Source organism: Chenopodium quinoa, unplaced genomic scaffold (genome assembly GCF_001683475.1).
Source record: "Chenopodium quinoa cultivar QQ74 unplaced genomic scaffold, ASM168347v1, whole genome shotgun sequence".
Lineage (NCBI taxonomy): Eukaryota > Viridiplantae > Streptophyta > Magnoliopsida > Caryophyllales > Amaranthaceae > Chenopodium > Chenopodium quinoa.
In genome coordinates this window covers 3,199,352-3,216,448 of record NW_018742815.1, presented here as the reverse complement: position 1 = coordinate 3,216,448, position 17,097 = coordinate 3,199,352, and positions in this window count along the sequence as shown.

The window sequence follows — 17,097 nt, the reverse complement described above, 5'->3', positions numbered from 1 at the left end:
AGGTTGAATATAGTTTTCCCCTTTTATGTGGTGGTCTGATGAATGCTGCAATAACGCTTTCTGTGATGCTGATAGAGAAAAGAGAAGCTGTGTTGTGCTGCTTGTATTGCAATTATGTGGTTCATTTGCTCGTATATTGCTGCATCTCTATGCATATCATATACGAAGTACATTGAGTAGTTGTTTATTAGCACCTCATTTCAGTACTCTTGTAATCTATTGAAGAAGAAAACTGTGTTGGTGTTGTATTTCAAGACCGTCAGCAGGGCCCCAACCGGAGATGTAGATACCGAGCCACTGAGGCCACCTTCACAGCATTCTTGATCAATTAGTCGTTACTTGTTAGTGTTTATGAAATGTGATGGTTGACAGTTAACTGACTCCGTTGTAGTTTCATATAAAATCATCAACGATTATGTTCAATGTGCCTGTGTGAGAAGTCTGAGGACTACTGGCAGAATTTATCATTAGCTGATCATCTAATGATATGTATTAGCATTTTTTGTTACAATATATGGAATCATTGATTTCTTAATGCTTTGTAATCTGTATGAATGTATGGCATGCATTGGTTTAATTGCTTACGACAGGGTCTAAATATTTGTATTGTTATTGTTACTGTCAGTAATTATGTTTAAATTTTGCTGCTTATTAGGTGCTAATCTGATGAATAATGGGCTCAAATATTTGGAGCATCAATAATTAATACCCTAAGTGCCATAATCTATTTTTCAAAGTTACAATAGCAAAGCAGTGAAAGCACTAGTACTAATATACATCTTCTAATGCGGTAATGCCTTGTGTTTGATATTACCTGCATTGTGGCATACTTCCTAACCCTTCGTCTCAACTTATTCTTTTATTTTGTTGACTTTAAAGATATAAAAATTATAAATAAATAAAACCAGTAAATTCTTCACTTTATTTCGAAAGGAGTTTTTAATTTCTTTATCTATATTTAAATATGATTGGTTTTTTGAAAATTAATTAAAAACCTATGTATCATATATTGCTTTTAGTTTGTTCCATTCATTCTCTGGTTTTGTTTTTGCCAAGATGATCTAAATATTTAATACTCTAATCACACAAAAATAAATGGGCAAAATGATCTAAATGGGCAAGGGTTTTTTTTTTTTTTTTTTTTTTTTTTTTTTTTTTTTTTTTGTAGTATTATAAAAAAAATGAAATAAATGGGCAAGTTTAACCGTAAAAATAAAGGGTCAAGATTAGGGCCGAGTAAAACTACCCGAAAAATCAATCCGTAACCGTTTCGAAAATTAAGGTATCCGATCCAATAATCATAACGGTTCGGGTACCCGTTCCGATAATTTGTTATCGGGTATGGTTATGAGTATTGATTAGGGGATTTTTTATCCACCAATCACCGTCTGACAAGTGGACCAACCAGGTTCCGCCACGTGTCCTTCACGTAGGCCAATAGGAGCCTGCCACGTGTCAATCACAGATACGTCCTCTACGGACCAATTGAGACACGCCACGTGTCCACCCATGCCAAATGGGAAAACCGGCCAACAAGGCCCAATCCTGTTTAGAGGCCCGGTCAGCCCTAGGTTTACCCTAAACCTAGAGAGTGGCACGCTTCTCAAGACTATAAATACTTAATTATTCCTCATTAAAGGGGATCAAGCAATTAATCTCAACTAGAGAAGTCAAAACACACTAATAACCGGCTGATCTCGCTAACAAAGCAGATTACCAACGTTAAACTCTCTCACCTAGAGAGACCTTATTACTTTAATTTCCGCATTAATTACTCCTTAATCAGGTACTAACTTGACCGTTGGAGGCGGAGCTCTCAGGAGTCTCCGTTATTTTGCAGGTACAGGCGTCCGGTTCCAGTCTCAGAATTGTAACTCTCCCGCAGGACATCAGAAAACCCCGAAACATTTGGCGCCGTCTGTGGGGAGAGTACTTCAGAGATGGCATCCAAGTCTGTACCGACTCCTGAAGAGAGGCGTCCCGTAGACGACCGTCAAGTTCAGTCGGACCATGACACCGAAAGTGAATTTGAAGTTGAAACTCATACAGCTCCAGACGGGACCCTAAGGGCCCGACGTACCCGTCATACCGAAAGGAGGGAACGGGAGCATCTTCAAACAGGAAGCGAGCCAGCAGGCGCACCGCCTGCTCGGCAACAGCCGACTGATGGGTCTGCTCCCATCACAAGGAACGAACTCATGACCTTCATGAGGGACTTCAAGGGAGAGATTCAAGAGTTGATCAACAAGAAGCCGCCTGCTTCAGTCAAGGAGCAGTCGGCCAAGAAACCCTCCACTTCACAGAAGAGGAAGCCAGTTCAAGGGCGAGAGGCGACTCCTCATCCTAAGTCTAGGAAGCGGGAGCCACCTGCCCTTGATTTCACAAAATTCCGTTATCCTACAGGAAATAGGAAACCGGTTCGTCATATTCAGGCGGACGGGTCAAAGCAAACATTCACAGATGCTCGGCTACTGCTAGAGCAGAAGAAGAGTGACCGATTGTCAGAGTCGGCTTCTTCTTCAGACTTTCAAGACAGTTTGCGAAATGCCTCGATGAGGCATACTCAGTCGTACCATGAGAGTCAGTCAGGCGGCACCTCCCGTCAGTCCGGCTTTCATAGTGCCCAGGCGGTACCAAACTTACCATTTGTGCCGCAACAACAGTATTTTATGCAGCCACCTCCATTTGGTGGACCTGCAGCAAAAAACGTCCAACCTATGGACTGGCAGCTACGGTTGCTTAGACTTGGTGAACAGCCGTCGGCCTTCTCCAAGGAAATTACTGAAGCCGGCCAAAGTGAAAAATGTACTAGTAGGCGCCTATGACGGCACTACTAACCCAGAAGACCATCTGATGGCATTCACCAACCTGATGTACCTTCAAGGGTTGGATGATCCCACTTGGTGCAAGTGTTTCCCAGCGACTCTTAAAGGAATCGCACAGCAATGGTTCGGCAACCTGCCGACTGGTTGTGTAAATAGCTTCAGGACGCTTGCTTACTTGTTTGCCTCCAACTTCGCCATGAACATCCCTGCGAAGAAAACGACCCTTGATTTGGGAACAATTCAGCAGGGCGAGAAGGAGGGGCTTCGCTCTTACATCAGGCGGTTCAACCTGATGAGAATACAGATTCAAGGGTTACCGGATGAGGTAGCTTATACCGACTTTTTTAGAGGTCTCAAAGACGGGTCTACCTTCAAATTTGATTTGGTTCGAAAAAGGGTGGCGACTCTTCAAGAGGCCTTGATTGAAGCAGAAGCCTATATACAGGCGACTGATCTGTGTACGATAAAACAGTCGGACGGGAAAAGGTTCGACAAAAGAGAAGGACGACAGAAACAGTCGTCAAACAAAGATGAGAAAAGAAAAGAGGTCTGGGCGGCTGATTCCTCTAAACAGCCGGCCCAGAAAAAGAAAAAAGAATTCAAACCATACTCCCCAAAGTATGTGTTTAACAAGGATAACCAATTTATCCTAAAAGAAATAAAGGGACGGATCTCAATTGAGAAGCCGGTCCCCATGAAGGGTTCTGCAAACAACCGGAACCTAGATAAAATCTGTGCTTATCATGATGACGTTGGTCATCACACCAATGACTGCATCAGTCTCATGCGGTACCTAGACCGCCTGGCTGAGCAAGGTGATCTTGACACTTATGTCAAGAAATCTACGGGGAACACTTCCTCAAAAAAGCTGTCGGCCAAAAAGAATCAACAGGCCGACAGCTCCGATACAGATGATGCAGTCGTCTACACCATTGCAGGCGGCTTCTCAGGAGGCGGCCCCACTATTAGGGGCAACAAAGATAATATAAGGCGGTTAGATGTAAATTCCGTTCACCAAGAACGGCCGTCCAAATATACATTTCCTGAGATTGTCATCACTGAAGAGGATCTAGGAGGGGTAAGGGGGCCGCATGACGACCCTCTCGTTATTGAATGTAAAGTGGCCAACCAGAGAGTTGGCCGAATCCTCATAGATACCGGGAGCTCCTCAGATCTCATCAGCAGCAAATGTCTATCGAAACTGAAATATCAGACTGACTGCATACATCCGGCCTCCCACCCTTTAATAGGGTTTGGAGGAGGAGTCGTCCATCCACTGGGACGAGTAGATTTACCCATTCGCCTGAGCGAAAAAGGGGAAGGACGACACATGGTAGTCCGGTTCCTAGTAGTAGAGGAACTCTCGGCCTACAACATGATTCTGGGTCGACCAACCCTGAATAATTCCAAGGCTGTTATAATCCCGTCTCTTATGTTGCTCAAGTTTGAGAGGGATAATGGAACAGTCGGCTCCCTAAGGGGAGATCAGAGGATGGCCCGAGAGTGCTATCTCTCGGATGTCAAGCCCACTGTTATGGCCACTGGGTCAAGTGGAGAAAAAACAGACCTTGACAATGTCAAGGAGAGTGCGCCTGTTCAAGAAGCAGGCGGCAAAAAGAGAAAGGCGTCCCAGACAGAGTCCGCAAGAAAAGCAAGAAAATAGCAATCATTGGCAGAGGAGCGGCCGGATGAGTTCCGCCCTCAGCCGGCTGGTGAGCATGCGGACCTGATCTTAGACGACTCACGTCCTGACCGAACAGTCAAAGTTGGGACGACTGCTCTGAGAAACCTTGGTGACGACTTTCACAACCTATTGAAAGAATACAAGGACATCTTTGCATTTGAAGTCCATGAAATGCCAGGCATTAGTCCTGATCTGGCGGTACATAAACTCGCCGTGGATCCGAAAAAGAAGCCGGTACGGCAAAAGAAGCGGAACCATGGCGAAGAAAGAAGTCAGGCGGCAGCCGCCGAAGTTAAAAAATTACTTGATGCAGGGTTCATTCGGCAATGTTACTTCCCAGACTGGGTTGCAAATGTGGTGCTTGTTAAAAAGCCGAATGGCACCTGGCAAATGTGTGTAGACTACACAGACTTAAACAAGGCGTGCCCCAAAGACAGTTACCCTCTGCCTAAAATTGATAACCTGGTCGACTCAACAGCCGGCCATGCCTTGATGAGTTTCATGGACGCCTATTCTGGTTTCCATCAAATTCCCTTATGGAAGAAAGATCAGGAGAAGACGGCCTTCGTCACTGATCAGGGGTTATACTGCTACACGGTCATGCCGTTTGGTCTTAAGAATGCCCCGGATACCTTCCAACGAATGATAAACACTGTGTTCTTTGATCAGATTGGGAGAAACGTCGAGGCATATATTGATGATATGATTGTTAAGACTAAACTTCAGAAAGATCATCTGTCGGACCTCCGAGAAACTTTCGCCACACTCAGGCGGCACCATGTCATGCTCAATCCCAAGAAATGTGTATTTGGAGTTGAGTCTGGGAAATTTCTCGGATTCCTTATCAATCAGAAAGGAATAGAAGCGAACCCTGAGAAGGTGCAGGCGGTCATTGACATGCAGTCGCCTCGTACCATCCGAGAGGTTCAGAAGTTAACAGGTTGTCTGGCGGCCTTGGGAAGATTTCTAAGCCGATCAAGCGACAAATGCCTATACTTTTTCCAGGCAATTAAGAAGGCAAGGTTTGAATGGGGGCCGGATGCTGAGGCCGCCTTCCAGAAATTAAAAGTTCACTTGCATTCCTTGCCGAGGCTGGTCAGCCCTTTGCCCAAAGAGGTTCTCTACATGTACCTGGCCGTCTCTGATCACGCGTTAAGCGCTGTTCTCCTTGCTGAAAGGGACGGCTGTCAGCTCCCGGTCTACTTTGTTAGTCACGTACTGAAAAATGCCGAGTTGAGGTATCCCCTAGTGGAGAAATTTGGTCTTGCACTCTTCATGGCTGTTAAAAAATTGAAGCCCTACTTTTTGGCACATACAGTCGTCGTGTATACAGACCAACCTATCAAGCGGCCGCTGACCATCATGGAGTCGTCAGGCCGAATGATCAAATGGGCCATAGAAATTCAGAGCCTCGAAGTTACTTTCGAGCCTAGAAAAGCAGTGAAGGGGCAAGCCTTTGCTGACTTTATTGTAGAGATGACTCGTCCTCCTGACTCTCAAGTTCCAGACCAAGTATGGAAGGTATATGTGGACGGAAGCTCTACTTCAAATGGTTGTGGAGCAGGCGTCGTATGTCAGTCTCCAGAGGGCGACAGGTTCGAGTATGCTCTACGCTTCAGTTTTCAGGCTTCAAACAATGAGGCAGAATATGAAGCTTTACTAGCCGGGATCCGCATGTGCAAGGCGGCAGGGGCAAGAAAAATAGACGCCTGTTCCGATTCACAATTGATAGTGAGTCAGTACAATGGCGAATACGAAGCAACCCATCCGGCCATGATCAAGTATTTACAGGCGGTCCGACAAGCAGTCGGCTCCCTTGAGGATTTCCATCTGATCCAAGTGCCGAGATCAGAAAACAACCAGGCGGATGCACTGTCAAAATTAGCATCATCCGCCTCCTCTGATACTCCTCGAACTGTTTTTTGGGAAGTAATGGAGAAGAGAAGCATCGAGGAAAACCCTATTGGAATCCTAGACAGAAGCTCAACCTGGATGGATTCAATCAGGGCATATCTGACAAACGGTACACTGCCGGATGATCCTCAACAGGCGGCAGCACTGAAAAAACGAGCCACCTGTTTTGAAATGATTAAGGGAGAACTTCACAAGAGGGGGTACCTTCAACCCTTCTTAAAGTGTGTTACTCCAGAAAAGGGACAAGAGATACTAGATGATCTTCACTCTGGTTACTGTGCTTCTCATATAGGTGGTAGGATGCTTGCTCAAAGGGCAAGGCGGCAGGGCTACTTTTGGCCTACTTTGGAAGCAGATGCAATGGAGATGGTGAAAAAATGTGACAAGTGCCAAAGGTTTGGCAAACTAATTCACCGTCCGGCTACTGACCTCACTACCATTCACAGCCCACTACCGTTTGCTAAGTGGGGCATGGACATTCTGGGTCCATATACGCCTGCTACAGGCGGCAGAAGGTACATACTTGTTGCCGTTGACTACTTCACTAAATGGGTAGAAGCGGAGGCTGTAAAGGGAATCAAGACGAAAGATGTAATTTCATTCATTTGGAAAATGTCATCACTCGGTTCGGGGTTCCCATGTCTATGGTTTTTGATAATGGTCCCCAATTTGAGACGCCTGTTCTCAAAAGCTGGTTGGGAGACCAAGGAATTGCAAACTACTTTGCATCTGTCGGCCGTCCACAAGCAAACGGCCAGGTAGAAGCCTTTAATAAAATCATCTCAGACGGTCTCAAGAAAAAGATTGAACGAGCAGGCGGCCTATGGGCGGATGAACTACCACATGTTCTCTAGGCCATTAGGACGACTAAAAAAGGGGCGACTGGAGAAACTCCATTCCTCCTAACTTATGGTGCGGAAGCTGTTCTTCCAATAGAACACTACGAGTCGACTCTTAGAGTAATGCTATATGACGAAGAGGCAAACTGGGAAGCCATGCGCCTGGCATTAGACTCACTTCCTGAAAAGAGGGGCAATGCTGTCTTGCGCCATGAGATCTATCGCCTGAGAATGACTAGATCATACAACAAAAAAGTACACAGGCGTCCACTCAAAGTAGGGGACTTTGTACTTAGAAAAATGGAAGCAGTTGGTAGGGCTAATGAGTCTGGCAAACTAACTCCCAACCGGGAAGGACCCTACCGAATCTATGAGGAAGTCAGGGACGGTACCTACCGTCTGGAAACACCAGACGGACAACCGTTGCCTCGAACTTGGAATGTAGATAATCTTAAAAAATATTTCTTTTGAATGATGTAAAGTAAAGAGCTACTTAATAAAAGTTTGCACTTACTATTCAATTTTGTACTACGAGGGGCATGCCTTCTGTACCTTTACAGTCGGCTACTCTCCATTGAGTTTTTCACTCTATCTTCAGAGGGGCATGCCGTCTGTACCTTTACAGTCGGCTACTCTCCATTGGGTATTTTACTCACAATACTTAGCTAAAAAGATTAGGGCCTGGCCGACCCTGTGCCTAACAGGCGGCTACCCTTCTTTTACTTAGCACCTACGTTCACCAAGAACTTACCAAGGCCACAGGTCGAATGATCAGACCAGGCGCCAAGCCAACTGATCAAATCTACAAAACTAATACGACCTGTCCCAACATCATAGCAGGCGTCCGACGGCATCCCTCCGGATGAAATTCGTCGCAGAGAGCAGCTCCCTTTTGGGTGGAACATTGTTCTATAAACTAATTACACGGCACCTATACAACTGTCCCCAAGGGCAACCACGTAGCCGTTTTTGAGACAAGGATAACTCTATCACTAACCAAACCAGTGGTAGCAGTTGACATCTGAGTCAGATGACCGCCTGTATTACTTGGGATAAATGCAGGGGGTACCTATTGAGTTAATAGCCAACAAACATTGGCGAATCAAGGGGTCTAGCCGGCCTCCGCCGCCTGGTACCTCTACTACTCAATCTAGATTGTGACGGACTAAGTAACTCCTATGTTAACTTAATAGTCACTCAGACTTAGTATGGAGCCTAAAGGGTATGAGTCGTCTGCCTGTTTTTTAACAAACAGGGGCTCTCAACCACTACTCTTGCTAAGTTAACAAATTATGAGTTAAAAGCCAACATTGACAATAAAGGGAAACAACCGGTACCCGCCGCTTGTTATCTTTACTAAATTCCTTGGCGACTAGGTAATACTCTATTTACTTGGTCAGACCACTTTCCTACTTGGTTAAAATTACAAAAAGACAGGCACGCCTGCCTAAAAAGGATCCAGACAAAATAGTTCGAATACCGATTGAATAAATGGCCGGCTGATCGTCTATCCTGGAAACAGACAACCAGTCGTCCAGGGGCATAGGCGGCGTACTAACTATCCGTACCTGTCTGCAACGTTCGGCCGTGTACACCGGTCGGTCTAGTAAATAATGGGATATTAGATATGGAATACTTGGACAAATACAAAAATTCATTAAAAATAAGCCGGTCATTAAAGACCAGCAAAATATTCAAAGCCCCGGCCCCCTGGCCGGGTAAATACAAAGCAAACGGCACGCAGGCCGTGGATAAAATACATTAAGCTTAAGAAGGGGGCAGTTCAGTATTAGCAGCTGCCGCCTGGTCAGCACTCTTCTTGCTGGACTCGGCTTCAGCTGCATCCTCTTTTGATGCCTTACCCCCAAGTGGCACAAGCGCCACAACCGGCTCCTCCTCCTCCTCCGCTTCTCCCAACGCCTCTTCTTCAGCAGCCGCCAGGATCTCTTGATTATATGTTTCCGAACACTGGCGGTACGTTTTTTCCCAAGAGGCAAAGTCGGCATTGGGGAAGAGGCGGCCCCAGGTCATGCGCTGGATTTGAGCGGAGTCTTCCATCATCTCCCGGACGAGCTCTTTCTTCTCTTGCTCGGCCTTTTCCGAGAGCTCTTGGGTAAGACTCTTCTCTTGGCTCACCAAGCGTTCTTTTACGCTGGCCAAGGATTTCTCCATGGCTTCGTAAGAGTACATTTTTTGGCGAAGAGGTTTCAGCTCGGCCTTAAGATTTGTGATGGTCGCCTCCAGCTCGTCATTCTTCTTCTGGGCCGCCTCTAACTGAGCCCGAACAGCGGCGGTAGCCTGCGCCTGATAATAAAGAATATCAATGGTCAGTACTTCATTTTGGGCAATTTGAAACATTGCCTTGTCACAGTCAGAGGCGGCCATAGCTTTTGCAGCCTTTACCTCTTTGTTCTTCCGATCAAGCGGCTTGCGAAGGCCGTTAACTCGGAGCAGGGCCTAAGTACAAAAAAAAACAACAGGCGTCAGTTTCCAAACAAAAAAGATAACAGGCGTCCTGGAATTCAAATACTCAAAAGAGTATACCTCAGCAAGGACCCCTGCAATCCCATCAAGGTCAAGGGTGCCGGCACCCCTGACCGCCTCCCTTTCAGATGGAGGAACTACTTTGATCATGGACTTGGCTACCTCTACCAAGTCAAGCCCCTGAGGGCCGGCTGCATCAAGTGTAAAAAAGCAAGTTAGACCTAGTCAAGAAGGAAGCAAGTGTAAAAGTTTTTACAAGTAATTGTCCATACTTCTAGGCGGCCCCGCCGGGGTTTTAGAAGAAGTGGCCGGCTGCTTCTCAGCCGCCAATGTTTTCCTGGAAGACCCAGGAGAGCTTGCAACAGTCGTCCTCCGGGCCTTGGGGTCCGGCTGTTGCGAGGAAGAAGCTCTTGGAGTGCCCGACTGAAAAAGCTCTTGGAGTTAGTATATACATAAGACAACTCCTAAAAGAGGAAGAGTTTCGAAGCCTACCAAAGGTGCCCCCTTGTTGGGGGAGTCGGTACAAGACTGTTGCATGAGAGAGGCCCGCAACATGGCCGCCGCAGTCTTGGATGCTGTTATTTTACTCATGGCGTCAGCTGCAAAAAATAAACAGCAAAGTTAGTAAAGATCCCAAGTAAACAAGGCGTGAAAAAACAGAGTATTTGTCAGGCCGGCTACCTCTAGAGCACCAACTGCTGAGGCCACAGGCGGCCAAAAAGTACTCGTCGTAGAGCCACTTGAAGCTCGGGACGCAGTTTAGGGGTACTTGCTCTCGTACCCCTGAAGTAGAGTTCACCCTAGTCTCTACTTTGAAGAGTCCTTTGTCTAGGATCTCTTTTTTAGCCTTTGGGGGAACAGGCGGCATGCTGCGGCTGCCTGCGAGAAGAGGCGGATCCCTATTCCACTTGTTAAAGCGTTTGTTCAGCTCCGTGTCTGAACCCTCGATGATAAGGAAGGTGTTCCGCCAATCCTTCCATTTGTTCGCCTTACCTCTCGTCATGAGGTAGCCCCTATGGCTTGTCAATTGATACCAGCCGGTACCTCCCGACTTAGGGGTCCGGCTGAGATAGTTCATGTGGGCGAAAGCCTCAAAGCTTGGCTCCACCCCGTACATTTCGCACCCGGCCACATAGCCGAGTACGTTTACCCAAGAGTTGGGGGCTAACTGCCATAACCCCAAATCATACCCATCTAAAATCCGCTGAACAGCCGGATGTAATGGGAAGCGCAGTCCAGCTTTGATGGCCGCCACATAGCAGCCAAAGCAGCCGTCATCATAGCTGGTACCAGCCGGCCAGACGACAGTGTCTTCTGGATCCGGCACGAACAGTAAAAATTCGGGGCCCATTCTATGGTTAGCTATAAAGCTCTCCACTTTGTCTTGCATGGCTGCGATCCGGCCCCGGGGTACCGTGCAGTAGTAGGGGGTGTTTTCCTCTCTGTAAGAGGCGGACGGCTCCGCCCAATTGTCCCCCTTCTCAACTGCATGAGAAAGCCTCGCCTCTTGTAGGCGGCTGTTTCTTTCTTCTGAGCCTGGAGAAGCGTGGCCAGAAGAGCTGGACTCGGACTCGTCCTCTGACGAGTCCGAAGAGGACGACTCCTCCCCTCTCCCAGAGGGGCCCGCCTCCTCTCCCTTAGAAGGAGCAGGAGGAAAATTAGACATATCAACGGTGAAATGGGAAGGGACCACCTTGACTCCTCCCTCAGAACTGTCGGCTTGGCAGCCGCCTCGTTTCACTTCTACATCTGGCGCCTGGTCAGATGTTTCACTAATGAGCACCCTTTGGGAGGAGCCGTCCGAGTTTGAGATCATAGCAGTCTTTTTTGTTCTGGCCATCACGTTCTGCATAGACACAGATACAGTCGGACTTTGTATAAAGGGCAAAGATGGGTCCAGAAAAGGGCAGGCGGCACTCCTAGTCCTAGATTCAGCCGTCCCCGGTGACCGGCTGATCACTAACTTAGGTCGTGTCGTGTGCTTCCGTGGTGCCATTTCAAAAAACAAAAAGAAAATTAAGAGTAAGAGAACTGAGTTACCTGGACGAGTGACAGTTGATGAAGTTCTGGAAATCCGGTGCAGTCGGCTTGTCAGAACAGGCGGTAGGCAGAAAAGGTCCGAAATGTCAGAGCAAGTTCAGGGGTCCGAATGTTCTCGCAAAGTTCTCAAATGTGAAAATGACCGAAGTCAGCACTTCCTTATATAGGCAAAGTGAGAAGGCGAAGGGTCGCTTCCAAATTCAAAATTTGGGCGGGAAAATCTCTCGGCCATTTATAAGGTGACACCTGTAGCAGGCCGTCGCCTGTCACCGTGCGGCACCTGTCACAGGTGACACGTGACCAGTCACGTGCCACCTGTGAGGGGCAAATGATTAGGGGATTTTTATCCACCAATCACCGTCTGACAAGTGGACCAACCAGGTTCCGCCACGTGTCCTTCACGTAGGCCAATAGGAGCCTGCCACGTGTCAATCACAGATACGTCCTCTACGGACCAATTGAGACACGCCACGTGTCCACCCATGCCAAATGGGAAAACCGGCCAACAAGGCCCAATCCTGTTTAGAGGCCCGGTCAGCCCTAGGTTTACCCTAAACCTAGAGAGTGGCACGCTTCTCAAGACTATAAATACTTAATTAATCCTCATTAAAGGGGATCAAGCAATTAATCTCAACTAGAGAAGTCAAAACACACTAATAACCGGTTGATCTCGCTAACAAAGCAGATTACCAACGTTAAACTCTCTCACCTAGAGAGACCTTATTACTTTAATTTCCGCATTAATTACTCCTTAATCAGGTACTAACTTGACCGTTGGAGGCGGAGCTCTCAGGAGTCTCCGTTATTTTGCAGGTACAGGCGTCCGGTTCCAGTCTCGGAATTGTAACTCTCTCGCAGGACATCAGAAAACCCCGAAACAAGTATCATTTTAAAATTAACGGTTACCCGATCCGATCCGATCCGATCCGATAAGCATTTTTTTTTTTTTGCTTTTTTTTTTCCCTACTTAAATCTATTAATATAAATCTAAACTTTTACTACTTTACTTCATAATCACTTTATAATATCAATTATTAGTAATATTATTAATAATTTGGTCAAGATCATATGGTATTGTTTTTAATTAGTTGTAAATTATATCATAATAACTACATAATTAAGTTTAATTATCATTATTGGATATCTTATTGGGTAACCGATACCGATTCGAAATTCCGGGTACCCGAACTTATCGGTTCCGGTTATGGGTATCACTTTTAGTGATTTTGGTTATCGGGTACCCGAACCGTTACCCGTTAGTACTAACGATACGGGTACCCGTCCCATGCTCACCCCTAGTCAAGATTAATATTTATTATTATAGCAATTGAAAAGTCTTCCATATTTTAGAGACGGTTTAGAAAAAAAATTAAACTTTGGGGGTGTTTGGAAACCAGCTTTTCAAATGGCTTTTGGCTTCTTCAAGTTGGTCAAACAACCAAAAAAACATGTTTAGTTGTTGACTTTTTTAACCGACTGAAAATATGGCTTTTAAGCCAAAAGCTAATTAGAGCAGCTTTTGGTTTATGGCTTTTGGCTTGTTGACATAATTAACTTTTGATTAATAATAATTAGTCATAACAAATGATATTTATGATAATAATTAATATGCAATAATATTTAATAATTTTTTAAAAAAATATTATTGATAATTTTCAATTAATAACTATTGCTCCCTCTGTCTCTTATTAATAGTCCATTATAAGCAATTTTCACGGGAATTAATAAACATAAATAAAAGTAGCAAAAGTACTTTAAAAAAGTAAATTTTCATTGGATATGCTAAAAAGTAGAGAGGTAAAATAATAAAAGTACATGGAAAAGACAAATCTAGAAAAGTTAAATTTGCATAAATATTGTTGCAAATTAGTAGGAATTTTGGTAAAAAAATTGATGTTAATGATACTTTTTTTTTTTATTATATTTTTTTAAGAAAGATGTTAATGATACTCGAAAAAAGAAAATGGGACTATCATTTTGGGACTTAAACACTACAGGCCCTCTATTGCACGGAAACGTTAACATTCACTAACGTATCATTTTCGAAATGTTTCCGAAACGTACTACGTTTCGAAACGCGTTTCGAAACACCTGTGAGAGTTCCTTCCTTCACGATACGTCTCTTACAATTTGGAACTATGGAAACCTTTGGAAAACTTAATTTAAGGAATAGATAAGCGTTTCCCCTTGCTTTGCCGCTGTAGCCGCCTCGCCAAAACAATGTCAACGCAAGTACCATCAACCAATTTCTCTGATTTGAGGTTAATTTTGGTTTTAATTTGAAGAAATAAAAGAATTCCTCGATCTTATCGTCATTGGCCTTTGCTTGACTGCATAGTAGAAGATTAATTTTGGTTTTTGTTTACAGTTGAAGTGTCTGCATTAGGGGTGGGACTTTTCAAACCGAACCGTGAAACCGTCCGTTACTGAACCGAACCATCACGGACCGAACCGTTTATAACCCGCTAATTTTAAACCGAAAACCGAACCGAACCGTATAATGTCAAACCGAAACCGAACCGAACCAATTAATGTTAACCCGTTACGAACCGTAAACCAATAACAAACCAAACCGTTTATAAACCGAAACCGTTTGAACCGATTAATGTTACCCGCTAACTGTTTAAACCGAACCGTTTATAAACCGAAACCGTTTAAACCGTAGGAAAAAACCGTTTAAATCGAACCATTTACAACCCGCTAACCGTTTAAACCGAACTGTTATAACCCATTAAACCGTTTAAACCAAACTATTTTCAAACCGCAACCCGTTTAAACTGATCCGATTACAAACTATTTAAACCGAACCGTTTACAACCCGTTCCATTCAAATTGAACTATTTACAGCCTTTAACAATTTGTTAGAATTCCACGAAATATATTTGATGTTTAATGTAATTTAACAGTACAATTTTTTTTACATATAATTATTGATTTAAATTTGCAAATTTTTTTGCTATTATAAAATTAAATTTATATTCTTGTATAACTAAATTAGGAGTTATAAATTAAATAAAAAAATGAAAAAAATTTGGCCACCCACCCAATCCAACCACCCTCCACCCACCCACCACCGTAACCCACCCTAACACCACCCCCGCCGTCACTCCAGACCCACCCTAACACTACCCCCCACCCACCACCGTTACCGTAACCCACCCCCACCCCACCACCATTACCGTAACCCACCCCCACCCCACCAACGTCAACCCAGACCCACCCTAACACCACCCCCGCACCCACCATAATTACCGTAACCCACCCCACCCCACCCCACCACCCACCGTAAATAAAAAAACCCAGACCCAAACCTTACCCCACCCCATCCACCACCGTCACTGTAAATAATAAAAACCCAGACCCATACCCCACCCCACCTACCACCATCACCCCACCCCACCCACCACCGTCACTGTAAAAAAAAAAAAAAACAGACCCAACCCCAACCACACCCACCACCGTCACCGTAACACACCCCACCCCATACAAAGAAATCGAAAAAAAAACCCAAACCCACCGTAACCCCACCCCACCCACCCCCACGAAACCCAACATCCTCGAAACCCCCCAACTCACTCTAATTGCTCACCCACCATAAAACTCCCTCCCTCCCTCGAAAAATCCTCCCTCCCCACCCACCCGAACCCAGTCTAACCGCCGCCGCACCCACCCTAACTCGGCCCCCTCCGTTGCCCACAACTTGAAAAAAAATTAAAAAGAAAAACAGAAAATAAAAAAAGGAAGAACGAAAACACCTTATATATTAATCCTGAATTTGGCCTCGAATTTGGTTTTAAAAGGCCAAATTCGATCATGAAACAACTAGATCTAGAGTTTCGTGGTCGAATTTGACCATAAAAACCGTCGTGCGTGGTGCCGGTGGACGGAGACGGAGAAACGAGATGGAAGAAAGGAGAACATAGACGGAAGAAGGGAGAAGAAGGAAGAAGAAGAAAGGAAGAAGGAAGAGGAGATGAGAGAGAAAATGAGAGAGCAGTGAGCATATTAGCAGCCATGGCTTCAAAAAATTGATAATATTATAGAAGAGGATTAAGAAAACGAGAAAGAAATCAAAAGGAGTACTAAAGAGACGATGGTAAGAGTGATCTGATTGGTGGAAAAGAAAACACACGGATCGTGAATTGGAATGTGTGCGATGATAGGCCGTTAGATGACATGCAAATCAATGGCTGATATTTAATATAAGACGGTGACACGGATCATGGAATAATGGATTTGGATAGTATGTTTCTTTTTATTCATAGCTACGTACTAATAAAAACACTACTGTACTCTTAACTTTATGTAACTTATAAATTGTAAGAAACACAAATGTTTGGAAATTGGAATTGATTCAATATGACATATTTAATGTATATTAGTTATATGTATATCAGTATATGTAATAAATAATAATGTATGGTACGATTGGTATCATACTATCATTGGTATGTATAGATAATCGATAAATGTATCTGATTATTAAAACTTAAAACAGTTGATGATCGATCTAATTGAATACTTCTACTTCCCCACCCGTTTTCTTTAACTTGCAAGTTGCAACATATATATGTTGCAGCCTTGTAGGCATGTAATCTTAAAAGGTGATTAGAGAGGGTAAGACAACAAAGTAATTCAGCAATATAACTTTAACACCAAAATTATGGAATAGTTACAAACAATTGTCAATTATTACTTTATTAGACTAATGGGAAATTGAATAATCGTGATTTTAATTAAACATCCAAATATAGTTCCGTAACATTAAATTATTAGTTTATTACAATATCAATTATCGATTTATCGTATTCAAAGTACCAATTCATCAAATCATGGTTATGACGCGATCTTTAAAACAATTAAAACAAGAAGCTGATAGCCTGATAATATTTGATAATGAAACAATAATACATTAATACCTTATAAATTTGTAATAGACTAATATTTAATAAACAAAAACAAGACTATAACCAAATTTGAAACATAACACATTAACATGATATAGAATGAATGAGAATTTCTGTAATTCTATATAATCTGATATCTGAATCGATTTATCGTATTCAAAGTAGCAACTCATCAAAACATGGTCATGACACGATATCTAAAACAATCCAACAAGAAGCTGATAACCTAATAATATATATTTAATAATGAAACAATAATACATTAATACATTATAAATTTGTAATAGACTAATATGATAATATCGAATAAACAACAACAAGAGTATAACCAAACTTGAAACATAACATATTAACATGATATAGAATAATTGAATAAATGAAGATTTGTGTAATTGTATATAATC